This window comes from Cynocephalus volans, chromosome 2 (assembly GCF_027409185.1).
Source record: "Cynocephalus volans isolate mCynVol1 chromosome 2, mCynVol1.pri, whole genome shotgun sequence".
Lineage (NCBI taxonomy): Eukaryota > Metazoa > Chordata > Mammalia > Dermoptera > Cynocephalidae > Cynocephalus > Cynocephalus volans.
In genome coordinates this window covers 140008216-140023853 of record NC_084461.1, presented here as the reverse complement: position 1 = coordinate 140023853, position 15638 = coordinate 140008216, and positions in this window count along the sequence as shown.

Below are 15638 nucleotides of genomic sequence, written 5' to 3'. Positions count from 1 at the left end.
TTGGGTCATTGAATAGAGACAGCCTGAAGGTAATGAGATAGAACTGCTGTCTTTCAAGGAGTGGGAGAATACATTTCAATACTGTAGTTCCCAGGGCTCCGGATGAGACAAAGGCAGCACTTCAACATAGGTTATCCTTGGCCCCTGCCACCTTCACCCCTCCCCCACCCCCATGACTTCAGATAACTCCAAACCCCACTGTCCACTGAATGGAGACTGTGGTTTGAATGCAGTCTGAACACTGCAAAGCTCAAATGTCAACCTGGGTTAGTCCATTATGATAAGTGGCATCAAAACTCCTAATCATAGTTACATTTGACCTTGGGAGACCTGCAACCAAGTGCCAGCTTACAGTGAATCAGGACAAATAATCAAATATCCTCAGTCATGGGGTAGATGAACTTATAAACAAATCTATCTGATTTAATATTTTTCTATTATTTTCAATAAATCCGTTGATTTCCAAATTATATCTAATGTTCCCGGCATAAACTGGGAAGCAGCACAGTATAGTAAATAAGAAAACAGATTTCTGAGTCAGAAAGATGTGTGTTTTGATAAGCTTTGGGCTTTGTTAAGTCCACTAACTTCTCTAAGCCTTAGATTCCTCAGCTGTAGAATAGGAAAATTCCTGACACTTACCTAACAAACAGTGGAAAAATTAAAGGAGAAAAGTCATGCAAAAACTTTAAAATAATGTTTACTCAATAAGTATTGGCTATCATTACATAACTAAACATGATTTTATTTTTAAAACTTTTTAAGAGCTTGGTATGAAGGTTCCTCAAACAATTGCAGATAGATCTACCATACGATCCAGCTATCCCACTGTTGGGAATATACCCAGAGGAATGGAAATCATCAAGTCGAAGGTATACCTGTTCCCCAATGTTCATCGCAGCACTCTTTACAATAGCCAAGAGTTGGAACCAGCCCAAATGTCCATCATCAGATGAGTGGATACGGAAAATGTGGTACATCTACACAATGGAATACTACTCAGCTATAAAAACGAATGAAATACTGCCATTTGCAACAACATGGATGGACCTTGAGAGAATTATATTAAGTGAAACAAGTCAGGCACAGAAAGAGAAATACCACATGTTCTCACTTATTGGTGGGAGCTAAAAATTAATATATAAATTCACACACACACACACACACACAAAAAAAAAAACCGGGGAGGGGAGAAGATATAACAACCACAATTACTTGAAGTTGATACGACAAGCAAACAGAAAGGACATTGTTGGGGGGGAGGGGGGGAGGGAGAAGGGAGGGAGGTTTTGGTGATGGGGAGCAATAATCAGCCACAATGTATATCGACAAAATAAAAATTAAAAAAATAAATAAATAAAAATAAAAATAAATAAATAAATAAATAAGTTCACAAATCAAATAACTCTTTGTCTGACTACATGATCCAAATTTTGGTTTGGAAACTGGTAACAGTGGACGTAGATCATTGGAAGACTCGAGATATAAAATGAAAATTACTCAACAATGCTTTTCTCTGTAAGTACATCATTTCTATAACATTCTAAATCTATTTATCAATGTCTTCTCCTTATAAAAAAAAATGTAATGCTATAGGGTTTCAAAACAAATCAGGACTTCCAGTCAAGATGGTAGAATAGACAGTCCTCAGCATCACTCTCCCACAAACCAGCCAATTTACAACTATAAAAAAGCAACGGCAGCCAAGCCAAGCCGCTAGAGCTCAGGGGAAGAGGAGGAGAGAGCTACAGAGCTCCTGAAGGCAGGAGAAGCCACGATGAGAGAAAGAAAAAACTGCTCCAACAGCTTCAAATCTCAGCCGCTTCCAGGCTGGAGCTGCTGAGCACACAGAGCAGGAGCTGGCAAAAGCGGCAGCTGTGCCCTTCAGATGGGGTTGTTTGGAGGTGGCAGGGGAGAAAAGGGACTTGGTGGCCCCCAGACCAGCAAGACCACTAATAGGGTTCCCGTGGACCCACATAGGAGGGAGGAGCCACAATAACTGAAAGAAGGAGCCACTCAGAGGCTGGTGAGTCATTGCAAGGGACCAGTGCATGGCCCATCCCTTGGGAATTGTTTGGAGCATGGGTGGTGGGGGAGACAAGCCCACTGGGAGAACACTGGGGCACAGCAAGGACAGCTGATCTGCCCCCCAATCAGCACAGGACCACTCAGAGGAGACTGGTCAGGAATATAGAACTGCAGGGGATGCTGTGTGATGTAAAGACTAAGGCCCAGACCAGTTTCTACACAACCCAGGTGCACCTGACTCACAAGATCTGGAAGTACCTATAAAGTCAACCATTAAAACCTGAGCTGCACAAAAAGCCTTCCCTAGGGAATCAGAACAAAGCAGCAATTTAGCTCAACCACACAGCTCAAGTACTGGTCCCCACAGGAAGTTCCCCCATTTTAGAAGTAAGCAAAGGACAACAAATTAGTTCCAGTGCAGAGTTTAAGTGGTGGGAACAGCAAATACTCCAAAACAGAACTGAAAGAAAAAACAAAGTACCTACAACCAGAGACAAAAGTTTGATATTAACTAATAAAGGTCTCATTTTACCAGAGAACACCTATAACACCTAGAAGGATCGGAAGTCCCCTGAGCTACCAAGACAGAAAGGGGGAGGGCCAAGGGCCTCAAACATGCTCCCAGACACCCACAACCCATCCCAAGAGTGGGAGCTGAGGGCCTCGGCCATACCCACCAACATGTGTAACCACCCCAGCAACGACCACTGAGCTGCCACAGGAAGCACACCAGGCTCTCCCGAGCTGGGGTGGGGGGTGGTCTGCCAAATCCCTCAAGGGCTTTTGCCACACCCCCCTGACATCTGCACTCAGCCCGGCAATGACCAAGTCACTGCTGGAAGCCCCCTGGTCTCCCCTGTGGGAATGTGGGGGGTGCCACAGGCCTCAATCCCACCCCTCCTCCTTCCTCCTTCTTCCATCCCATTTCCTTCCCCTTTCTCCTCTCTCCCTCGCTCCCATCTGCCCTGCAACAACATCATAGAATGTAAAAAGATAATAATATTAATAAAAAAATTAATTAATTTTAAAAAGAAAAAAAAATCAAGAAGGAAAGAGAAGAACCAAACACAGGACAGGAGGAGTAGATCCCAGGCCTGGCTCCACCCCTAGATGGTGACTTGACCATGTCACCTCCTCTGCGTGAGACTTGGTTGCCTCTTCTGTAAAATAAGGGCTTTGGAATGCACCAAAAAGTCCTCTTCTATCTCTAAGGCTCCAGTGATCACTAGTTCAGTGATTCAGTAAGACTTGTAAATAGTAGCAGAGGGCTCCACCTTCAGACAGCAATTCACTTCTGCCCTTGATTATGCAGAAGATCGTGTGCAAGATGACAAACAAGCATCCAGGCAAACAAGGGATGAGGTAGGGCAAGGTGACAAACCCAGCAAAGCATGCTACTCAGTCCTCAGGACAGCACGGTCCTGTGTATGTGTATGAAGGCAGCAGCCACCACTGCAGCCAGTCCCTCTGTCCCTGGGGATGGGGGCTTCCACATACCTATCAAGAAGTGACCCATATCCTTCAGGAACATGAAGTGTTGGCAGCAAGAAAAATCCTGTCTCTAATCCAGGCCACCAGGAAAACCTCATCAATATACGAGAGTAAACCCTCAGCTTGTCCCAAATCCTTGTTCCTGGGAATAAAACTGACATCAAAATGTCTTTGAATGGAGTGCATAATACAGCCATGATAGAGCCCTTGAAAGTATGCCAAATAATGTTTCTCCTGATGCAATCTTTAACCATACATCAATAGCAATCATCATTAGTTAATTACAACACCAAAAACCCATAGGAAGCCTCAGAACCCTTCTAAATTCCAATCATTCAGTTGGCTGTTAGAACTAAAACTTGTTTATTGCTAATACAATTGCAGGTTGGATATAAAATAATATGATACCAACTATACTTTTTAAATCATGCTAAAATGCTAAGGTCTTAGTGCTAAAACATGCTAAAAATCTAAAGCTCTTGGTGGGATTATGGGTCATTATAACTTTCATTTTATTTTATTATACTTTTCAAATATTCTTCAGTGGGTCAGTATGATTTTTATGCTCCAAGAAAATCATAATTTTAAGAGAGTTTAACAAAAAAAAAAATCACCTTGATTTCTTTTCAACACCATTTAAGGAAGACCACCAAGCCTGTCTACTTATTTGGGAGACTAATTTGAATGAACTAAATGCCATCTTGAGTTTCTGCTTTGCTCCTTTGAAATGTAATGTCTATGACAGTTTAAATCAAAAGGTAGCATCATATGGTCAGAAGAACATAAAGTCAGAAGGCCTAAATTCTATTCCTAATTCTGTCCCCTAACTAGCTTTGAAATTATGAGCAAGTCATGGCTCCTTTGGGCCTCAAAGTATGGGACTGGAATCAGATTGCCCACACCCAAATCCTGCCTCCCTCTTTTCTAGCTGTGTGACCTTGGGCCAGCGACTTAACCTCTCTGAACTTTAGTTGCCAATTCAGGCCTCCCACGATTGCTGTGAAGATGAAATGAGGTAGTTTATGTAGGCTTTTAGCCTCATGCCTGGCACTCTGAAAGTACTCAGGGAACATTAGCTGGCATCATTATTACTACCTTTCCTGTTCCAAAGCAGAGGAAAAGCCAGCATGTTCTTGACAGGGGCCTTCCATGAGGGCAACAAAGTCTCTGCTTTCAGTGCTTTCCCAGAATCCATTCCAGTCTTCCCCAAGACTCTCTGCAAGGCTCAGGTGCTGCCTTCCCTTGACATTCATTTAATTCCCATCACCCCTCCTAAACATCCTTGAAGACTGCCAGGGCACCCTGGGGGCCGGGACGAGGTAACGGAAAGCACACAGTGCCTGCTGACATCCACAGAACATCAACATGACCTCTTCTACCTTCCAAAAAAACAGTTGTGTGTGGGGCCCAAGACAAAGGCAGCACTGTTGACTTTTCTTTGTTAGAGACTATCTCAGATCCCCTGAGTTCATTTGATGAATTGTTTGGGGTAGATAACACAGCCCTGTCCCCATTTTCCCCGATGCTGCCACCAAGAGCAGATTAACAAAAAATGTGCTCTACACATTGGAAAATGCAGCCCTACAAAAACAGTTCTTGAGGGAGAACATTTTTTTTTTGTCTCCTGCTGATAATTTTCCCACGCTGGGTGGACAGCCCATGCTGGCCTAAACTTGGGGTCACCTTCTTCCATTTGGAAGCATCTCTCATTTGGACTCAGGATTGAAGATCCTGCATACAGTTTGCAGCTAAAGCTGGAACAGATTGAAGGTGGGCCCAGGAAACCCATGGGAAATACAGAAGACTGTCTCCTAGCCCCTGTGACCATGCACCTGCAACAAAAGGGGAGAGACAAGAGTGACATTTGGCTGCAGGGTCACAGAGCTCAAAGAAGGAACAATTAACAGTCACAGAAGGCTATATGGCCTAGTGGTTAAGTGCATGGGCTCTGCAGTTAGACAGACCTCAGTTCCCGTTCTGACACTGTCACTCACTCAAGTGGGTACCTTGCTGAGCCTCAGCCATACAAGAGGAGAGGAAGACTGACCTCATAAGAGTTGTTGTGGGGCCTAAAAGAGGTGATGGAGGTCAAGCACTTGGAAGGTGGAAATGGTGGCTTTAAAGGATGTTCAGGGATAAGGGACTCTTCTCTAGAGTAGGAAGCACTTCAGCATGATAGCAGTGACTTAAAGAACTCTCAAGTACTTCTAGAGAAAACCCTGTTTGAAGGGCTGTGGAGAACCAATACAACCCTTGCACATGGTCTGCACTTGGTAACTGCAGCCAATACTACATTAAATTATAAAGGCTGGTGATTATTGAGCAGGTACTGTGGACTAGGAACATCTACGTGGTTTTCATGCATCCTATTATTTGATCCTTAGAGAAACCCTTTAATAGTATTATTATTATTATTATTATTATTATTATTATTATTATTTTATAGAAAAGAAAACTGAGATTTAGAAACTTGCCCAAGGTCACCCAGATAGTAGATGGCAGAGCTAGATAGAATTCAGCTACGCACATACATGATCCATTTCATGTATCTCATTGGTTGGGGTTACTGAAGAATTTGATGCTTTTCTATGGAAATCTGTTGGGATTACCCTTTATCACATCACATTAGCCCTTCATCCGTGACCAGATTCACATCCCACTTTTATGCCATGCCTTGAGTTAGGACCCTGTTGACAGTGTCTGAAAGTCATACTGAAGGGTTTCTCCAGCCAAGCCCTGTAAACTCCCTATTTTTTACAATCATTCAATGGTACACTCCAAAGACCCTCAGATGTTCTCCATTTACAAATAAGAAAACAAGGCTCAGAGAGGTGAAGTGACTACAATGAAAACACACAGCCAGTCCCAGCCCAGCCAGGTCTAGAAGAACCCCACCCTCCAAATTCCTTGCTACCTTTTCATGCTTTGCCACATCTAATATCACAGTCTTCCTTACAAAGGAAACATGGGTTTTCTTCAGAGTAAATAGTAACAGTTGGTAGACCACTTCTTTCCCTGGTTTTCAGTGTATGTGCCCATGTGACAGTGGAGGAGCCTTCACCTCAAACCTGACAAGCTGATACCTGCCATCATATCAATGAGAATGCCCACTTGTCAGCAGCACATAGCTGTCCTAGGTATAAGGCACCCCTCTCTTCCTCCCACTGATTTCATGCAGCCCACCCTTGCCCTCTTGCTTCCCTGGCTGCCCTGTTGGGACTATGCTTAGCCATTGTTAAGTCCATTGTGGATGTTTCTTTTCCTATCACTGGGCTCTGGAATGTAATGGTCATGAAGAGGATGAACGTCCATTTATTCATTTACCAACTCAACAAATACTTATTGAGCACCAGCTATGCAATAGGCCCTGCGCTGTGTGCTAGAGTACAGTGAACAAACAAGCACACATCGTCCTAGATAAGAACCTACAGCCCAGAAGGAGACTCAAATATTAAACAAGTAAACTCACCAAACAATAAAATGATTATGAAATGCCATGAAGTAAACTAAACAGGGTGCAGGTCCCCCAGGATCAAGTACTCAGGGCAAGGCCATTCTAGGAGGAAACCTCTGGGCAGATGTTCATCAGATGTTCGATATTGCCACAAGAACAGGACAGAGACTTTTACGTCCTATCCCTGGCCCCCATTCCAGGTTTTCAGCTTGTTCTAAATCATGTTGAATATTTTTTAATTATAAAAATAAGATATACTCATTGTAGAACATTTAAAAACTCAAAAAAAGAGAAAAGAATAAAAATTAAATTGCCCACAAACTCACTCATACTCCCATTATTGCTAACTGATACATTTACTTCAAGATACATACCTTAAATTATATATTTATAGTCTTATATATATAATTATTAAAAGAAAACTTTATTTTTGAAAAGAAAATGTATGAACATGGTAAAAAATCCAAAGCATAAAAAATGTACAATAAAAATTATTTTTCCACCCTAACCACTACCACCTCCAGTTTTATTCCCCAGAGTAAGTTTTTTGTGTGGTCTTCCAAAAATATATATATTGCATAAAATGGCATCATTTTATAGGCTCTATTCTGCTCCTGGCATTATCACCTAACAATATATCCTGGAGAAGCCCATATAGATAATCTTTATTCTTTTTAAATAACTATTAATGTCTATCTTTACATAACTATGGCCACATTGTATAATAATCTTGCATCCAGCTTTTCCACTTGATATTACATCATTAAAAATTCTTACTTCATTAAAAATTATTTGTAAAAAAAAATTTTAATGATTGCAAAATATTCCACTATATGAGTAAACTATAATTTGTGTAAACATTATCTAATTATGAATATTTGGAATATTCCAGGAAATCTTTTTAATGGCTTCAATAAACATTATGCATAAAGCCTTTGCTGTGTTTCTCTACTTACAGAATCTTGAATTCATTTCTATAAGAATGTGAGACCTCTTATGAACCCAGCATTGTTCTCTAGTCTACTGCACTACCAAAGACAGATAAGATGTGCATATTAATGTTTTTTTAAATAAAAAGAATATATACTGTGCTATATATAAAAGTTCTCTGATGATCCCATTTCCAGGTGGCCTAAATCGACTCTGCTCTAGGCAGCAAGACAAATGCTTCTTCTTATTACTTTTGCTATCTGACTTATTCATTCCACAACTGACCTTTCCTCAAAAATACAGTGGTAAGATACAGAGGGTCAAAAGAAGGGGGCAATGAAGACTGCTCAGCCACCTTAGATTCTAGGCCTAAGTCTCCATCAGCTTAAGAAAATAAATGTCCTACATGTGGCCCAGAGTGTTCTACACTAAAGTAGGGACTAAAGCCCAGGCTGGTAATAAAATGTCCTTTTCCCTGGCCTTGTTTTGATCATATATCTTTGGGGAATCCTCACTGGGATTGGGAAAGAGTGGATGAGACCAGACAGAATTTGGATGCCTACCTAATACCTCCAGTAGACAGATCTCTATCCACTTGTACCTAATTACTGGCTCAGTATCCATGGGTGTAGTTTCTAGAACCAAAGGGTCCCCCACTTCCTAGCCAAGTTATTTAACCTCTCTGTGGCTCTAATCCTCATCTTTAAAATGGTGATAAAAATACAACCTACCTCATAGGACTAATGTGAGAATTTCATGAGTTAATATCATAAAAGTAATTTAGAACTATGCCTGGGACATGCTAAGCATTCAATAAACATTCGTCATTCCAATTTGTAATAGGTAAAAAATGAAGTTGAGCCCTTAAGTTTTTAAAACTCATTCAATTTCAACAGGAGGCTCAAAATACTCGAACACTTTACAAAAACAACTGTAAATATTCAGCATCGCCCAACACATTATTTGATCATGAGACCAGGGAAGACATGGTAAGAATAAAGTAGTGAAACATTACTGCATGTGTTGAATTGTTAAGACCAAGGACTGGACCAAACCATATGCACTTCCCTTCCTCCATCACATGGATTTATGATGGAGATACTACTTGCTTCCAATCTTATTTCTAAGGTTGGGTCAGCATATGCAGGCCTCCTAAGGCCACACAGAAGTGATTGCATTTATCCAACAAATGTAAGAAAAGGAGTAATTCTTCATATTTCTATTTTAAATTACATTCCATGTGGCCATGCAGAGAACGTACCAATTGCAAAAAAATTAGAGACAAAAAGCCTATCTTAAAGTCATTAGTAAGAATCTAGGTGGAAGATGACACCAATTTGATGGAGAGTGATGGTAAATTAAATAGGAAGAGGGGAAAGTATCAAGAGACACTTTCAAGATAGAAGCAATAGGTCTTAGTGACTGTTCAATGTCACTGGCCAAGAAAAGAAAAAAAGAAGAGAGACAAGGGTTAAAGTTGTTCCAAAGCATTGTGTCAGAAAGACGAGAATTAGAGCACAGCACAGCTAAGTGCTGGAGGTTAGGAAATGTTTGCAGATGAGAGTCTTGAGAACGGCATGTTCTGGTGGTGTTGAGCAGCAAAAGGAATCCCTGGGTATCTAAGTCAGTGAGTTCCCATGAGGTGAGGAGACACCTGAAGTGAAAAGAAATTTGTTGAAAGCAGAGATGGCGGATGTGCCGTAGTCTTCACCCCTCTGACTATTTTGCCAAGTGTCTATCCTGTCAATTACAATCACCCTTCCTTGCCTTCCATTGCTGCACCATATTCCCAACTCTTCCACATTGCCTCTCTCTGCCTCCCACCAAGAGTGAGGTGTCCTTCCTCTGTACCCCCATGGTTCCCAGCATATATGACCACATGATGCAATAATTATACATTCCTCCGCCTGTTTTCCTCTAGACCATGAGCTGCTTATTGGCAAGGGATGTGTCTAATCCATCTCTGTAATATCAACTCATAGTGCAATGTCCAGCACATAGTCAGGCTGCAATCAGAACCCCATGGTGCAGAATCCTTTATTGCCTAATACACAAAGAGAATCACATGCAGTTGCATTCACCCCTCACAAATAGCTGCAGTGCTAATGTTCCTTGACCTGTTGAAATTGATAGTAGGAGATGTACAGTATAACAAATTTTAATCAAGATGCTTGGATGTTGTCTGCTGCACTCTAAATGCACTACAGCCTCATCTGCCTTTTCTCACATTTCTGTCACAATCATTTCCTTATCTCTATTTCTAGAGTCCCACAATAAAAATTTCAAAAATCTCTACCTTACCAGGACCAAGAAAAATAGTAACAAAGAAACTGAAGAGCAAACTCGAAAGAAAAGCTGACAACAGGCAACATATTTTTCTATTTTAATTTTTCTTATTTATTAAGCTGTTAGAGATCTGAACAGATTGTAAAGAGTATGCCAGGATTTCCAAGATTTAATTTGGGTTTTACATGCAGTGAAAGCAAATAAGGCATTCATCTCAGAGTAATTTCTCAACTGGTATATCGTTCTTAGTGCATTGATAAGGAAATCAAGACACAGACACAGAAGAGGGAAGTACACAGCCCCAAGGTGCCTGAGGAATCTGGGGAGGATATGAAATGGAATCAGGTTCTAGATTCTGAGCACTAGGCCAGTGGCTCTTCATCTTTAGTGGGCAGCAAAATCACCCAGCATGTTGGTTTTAAATGCAGATTCTTGGACTCCAACCCAGACCTGGTGAATCAGATTCTCTAGGGGTGGTCGCAGGAGGCTGCAATTTTTGGGGCTTCCCAGGTGATTCTTACAAACACCTAAATTTGAGTGCCACCGACCCAGTGGTTGAGGGGTCAGAAGCCACACTGTGAGAAATGTCATGCTAGACCCTTCAAATTGTTCTGCTCTATCTGGCTTAAGCAGAACACCACATTGAGAACATCCAAAGGAAGGCAGCAAGCAGGCATTACGGGAGCCTCCTCCCAGAGGGAGCCCTTTGGTTTTCTAGCACATTCCACCTTACCGAGCTCTGCCTGGCAAACAGGAACCCGCTCCTCACACACCCATCCCTGCTTCCCCAACACCATCATGCAGGCTTGGGAACTTTCTCTTCAGTCCTGCTGCCGAAGGACTGCGATGGGACAGCTCCGCATTCCCAATCCTTCTTGCAAGGTTTTGGTGTTTTTTTTTTTTTTTTCCTGTTCTCTGTACAATTAATTAGCTAATAATTTTTACTTTAGATCCATTCCTCATTAAAAAGCTGAATCCCTGAGTCGGAGCTGTCGGAACAAAGGTGGGAGAATTTATGTCTTAATTTTGGCTCATTATGGCAGGAAGCCTCTTGCTGCCATCACTCTCTCTCCTCAGCCCCCTCCCGTCCTGCTCTGCCGGCTCCATGACCCTAAATGCCTCTCACTCAGCAGCCACCATGGAGACACTGTCTCTGCCCTTTATCTTCTGCCGCTTCATTAAGAGAAATGAACCTGAGTCTGAGAAAGATGACACAGGGGAAATAAAAATGTAATCCCTTGGTGCCACCTATAATGAATTGTTATGAAAACCATGAAAATATCTGTCTGCGGATATTGTTCTTTGATTTGAAGTCAGTGTTGTAAGCGGTAATTTTTGTCATTAAAGCTGTTAATCTGCTCAGCACTCCTCATAAGTTTTTATGAAGAAAAACAACCCTACTGCCTCCCCGCTCATTGCAGGGTACTTTGGAGGCCAACACACATGCAGAGCACCATGGAATAATTAGCTTTAATTATGGCTGATACTGCTGTCTGTTGAAAGTGGAGGGACTTCATGCTGCTAGGGCTGGGGATGGGGCCTGCTCAGCCTTCGAGGTACCAGAGGAAAGGAGCCTACAGCTTCCAGTCCGGGCTGCCCACCCATGGCCAACCACCAGCGCCTTGCAGCCACCAGCACCAACACCCCAGTTAGGGTAGATGCCCTCTGGCCACCACATCAAAGCAGAAAATAGCAATTCTTTTAGCATCTATTGATGCACTGAGCACTGATTGTCAAGCACAGGGATAGACACTGTGGGAATGATCCATGTCCCAAGAAGCTTTTGGCCCTTCAAGAAAGGACTTGTCCCACCTGCTGAGAACTTTCAGCTGTCAGCCACTCTAGGGATTACATCAGCTGCAGACAGCAGCCTGGCACAAGGTCACTCCCTGCCCAGGGTGGCCATGTATAATGACTAATCACTGTATGGATGTAAAAGCCTGGCCATTTCAGTCAACACATGACAACTGTGACCAGCCAGAGCTCCCCTCATCAGTGGAGGCTCTTGTAAACTCTATATATCAGATCAATTTCTCCCTCTGTCTATTCCTTCTTGTTTCTCTACCTTCCACAGGTGTTATTCCAAAGAGCACTCCCTGATAAACATCCCGTCCCACTAAACTCCATTGCAGAGTCTGCTTCCCAAAGAACGCCACCTATGACAGAGCTAAATTCAATACCAGGTATGTATACCAAGTCATAACAAGACATGCTCCAACCAAGACATGCACCCCAAATCTCAACATACACAACCAGCTATGTCACCTGCATTCCCTCAGGTGTGTATGTTACATACCAAGTAAAAGAATCAGAGAATAAGTGCTAATGGGTCTCTTTGGAAGGAGAGAGAAATACAGTAGTAAGAGAAGGATTTCTGGAGGAGGAGAGATTTGAACCAGGTCTGGAATGATGGTTAACATTAGACAGCTGAGAAACAACAGCACCTTTTAGAGAGAAACAGCTCAGGCAAAGGCAAAGGCAAAGTCGAAGGGGCAGGAAGTACAAAGTGTGTTCTGGGGGAATTTAACCGAGTTTACCTCAAAGAAATAAGTGAGATGTTAGAATGAAGCCAGATTGTGGATGGAGCCTAAATTCCTTACAAAGGGTGCATTTTATCTGTTAGACCAACTGACGTCAATATTTGGCACTGCAGATTAATAAAAAGGGGTATGTAACCTAAAAGGGCATCAAGCATGGTTAAAATTTTATAGTCATGGGCTGAGCCCGTGGCGCACTCGGTAGCGTGCTGCGCTAGCAGCGCGGCGACGCTCCCGCCGCCGCGGGTTCAGATCCTATATAAGGATGATCCGTGCACTCCCTGGCTGAGCGCCGGTCACCGGAAAAAAAAAAAAAAAAAAAAAAAAAAAAATTTTATAGTCATGGGGGACATAATAAATTGATGAATATTAAAAAAGAAAGGAAACTGTGGTCATATTTGCAAAAGCTGGCAACCACTGCTTCAGCAAAGGCAATATTAGAGTTCTCTCTCATGGCCCTCCAGGCTACTCATCCAGTCTATTCAGTACCTACTGGGCACAGACTATTGGCAGGTCACGTTCCAGGTAAGAGCCCTTATGGAGCTTAAGTTCTGGTTGTAAAGACAGCTATTAAGCCAAGAAATGAACAAAAATGTACAAATGATTTATTTTCAGTTGTGATTCTGCTGTGACTATAGTATATAATATTACCAGATCAGAAGACTCAAACTGACTTTGATGGGAATGAAGCAACATTCCAGTTTTTAACATTGACATTCAGGGAAAATTTTACTTTTTCAGAGAAATGAATGAGACCATATATGGTGAGACCATTTTAGCACTCAGTATTTAGCTGTGTCCTCAGAGTGCAGAAGTGAAAAAGACCTGCCCTCTCTTGAAAACATGGAAGGAGAGCTAACTGGTCAGCTCATTTGGTTTAGAGCATGCTGTTTATAACATGAAGGTCAAGGGTTCGAGTTCAGATCCTTGTACTAGCCAGTCACCAAAAAGAAAAAAAAAAAAAAGGAAACACAGAAGGGGACAGAGATGCAAAAATGTAGGACTAAAGACAAATTTTGTCTGCTTCTCAACTTTTCTATGGAAAAGCACCTATGTGGAAAAGGAAAAGTAGCTAATGCCATTTGCTTTTGTTACAATGACACGGGGGGTTACAGATGGACTGCATGCATGTGCTTGTGCAATTTGCCTCCCCTGGTAAGTGATGGCTTGAGCTGGATTCCTAGCATCAGGTCAACCAAGTCTGATACTCTGCTTAAGTCCTGGGGTGATGCTGAGGTGAGCGGTCACCAGGACACAGCCACATCCAAAGCAGGAGCTGGGGTTCTTCTGTCACTTCTGGAGTTTGGCCCCTCCTATCCCCTAAGCATGCCCCCTGTTACCCGGGACTTTGCATGGATGAAGCATTCGTCTCCAGTAGATTGAATTTAGAGACATTTGAAGTTCTTGCTTTGTTCTATTTCAACAGTATTCAAAAATATATAGCTTTGGCATTGCTTTGAACTAATTTCCTAGGAAATTTTAAAAAGAGAGAAAAGGGCTTTCCTTTGATTCATCACTCAATTAAAAAATAACATTTGGGTTTGGTTTGAGAGTTCAAAAAATTTGTATTAATTTTTTCAGTGATTCATTTAGTCAGTCCAGTTCAAGTTCCTGTAGTTGGCCTAACCCAGGAGAATCTACACAGCAAGGCATTTGTGGTTGCTGAGGATTCATCCAAACTTCCCAGCTCCCTCCTGGGCCCAGCTTTACAGGCCCAGGGAGAATGGAAAGATGGCCTAGTCTGAATAAATGGGAACAGTGACTTCTACTAAAGGAAATAGAGAGAGCAAACCATGAACTCTTAATAAGCTGGGAAACATTCTCAATATGACTTTTTAATTGTATTTCAGATACAATCAGCAAACATACATAACGTTAAAACACTAAAAATAACCTTATTAAAATCAGGAATAAGTAGAGATGCCACTATCACGGCTGTCATTTGTATTTGTTCTGGTTGCCCTGGCCAATGCAGTAGGACAAGAAAAAGAAGGTTAAATAAATATTAGAAAGGAAAAGACAAGTTATTATTAACCATAGTTATAATTATCTTGCTAGAAAATTCAAGGAAATTATCTAAATAATTATTTGAACTAATAAGGGAGTTTAACATATATGGAGATACAAGATAAGATAAATATACCAAAATTAATAGCTTTCATATATGCCAGCAAAAATCAGTTAGAAAATGTCATATTTAAGATCCCACCTATGATAGAAATGAAAAATGTAAAATTCTTAAGTTAAGAATAACTGAACAAAACTGATCAAGACCTACATTTTTTCAAATCTTTAAAATAAACCCAGACATGATGGAAAAGCATCAAGCAACCTGAACCTGAAATCCATGATGCTATAAAGGGCTCATAGATCCAGACTCCCTTTTGCCATCAGTTTTATTCCTGGTGAATTCTCTACCTAGATATAAGATTTTGATTCATTTGCAACCAGCCTTTTCCAGCCCTGGGGCATAGACAGCAATAAAATGCAGTTTTAACTCTTTGCCTGCTGGAAACCAATCAAAGGATATGGTTCTGAGATTGTCTTAGCTCCAACCAACAATACAGCCACCTTGCTACTCAACATCACTTGAACTCATTTGGGAAAATTGAAGATAGATGCCATAAAATGAAGTTTATGAATGCACATAAGCACATTAATTATTCGTTAAATGAATAATATTTACATGTCCAAAGTTGTCAGATCTTGATTACAACAATGAAACTACTTAGTTTTGCACAGCTCTTCATAGGCAATCTCTCACTTGATCCTCACAAGAATGCTATAAAGTAAGTGGTACGTGTATGATCTTTAAATACTAATATGTATGAACCACATATCCTGCTCCATGGCATACACAAGCAGTATGTGAATCCTTTTACCCACAATAACTCATTCAATGATGTCTTGTA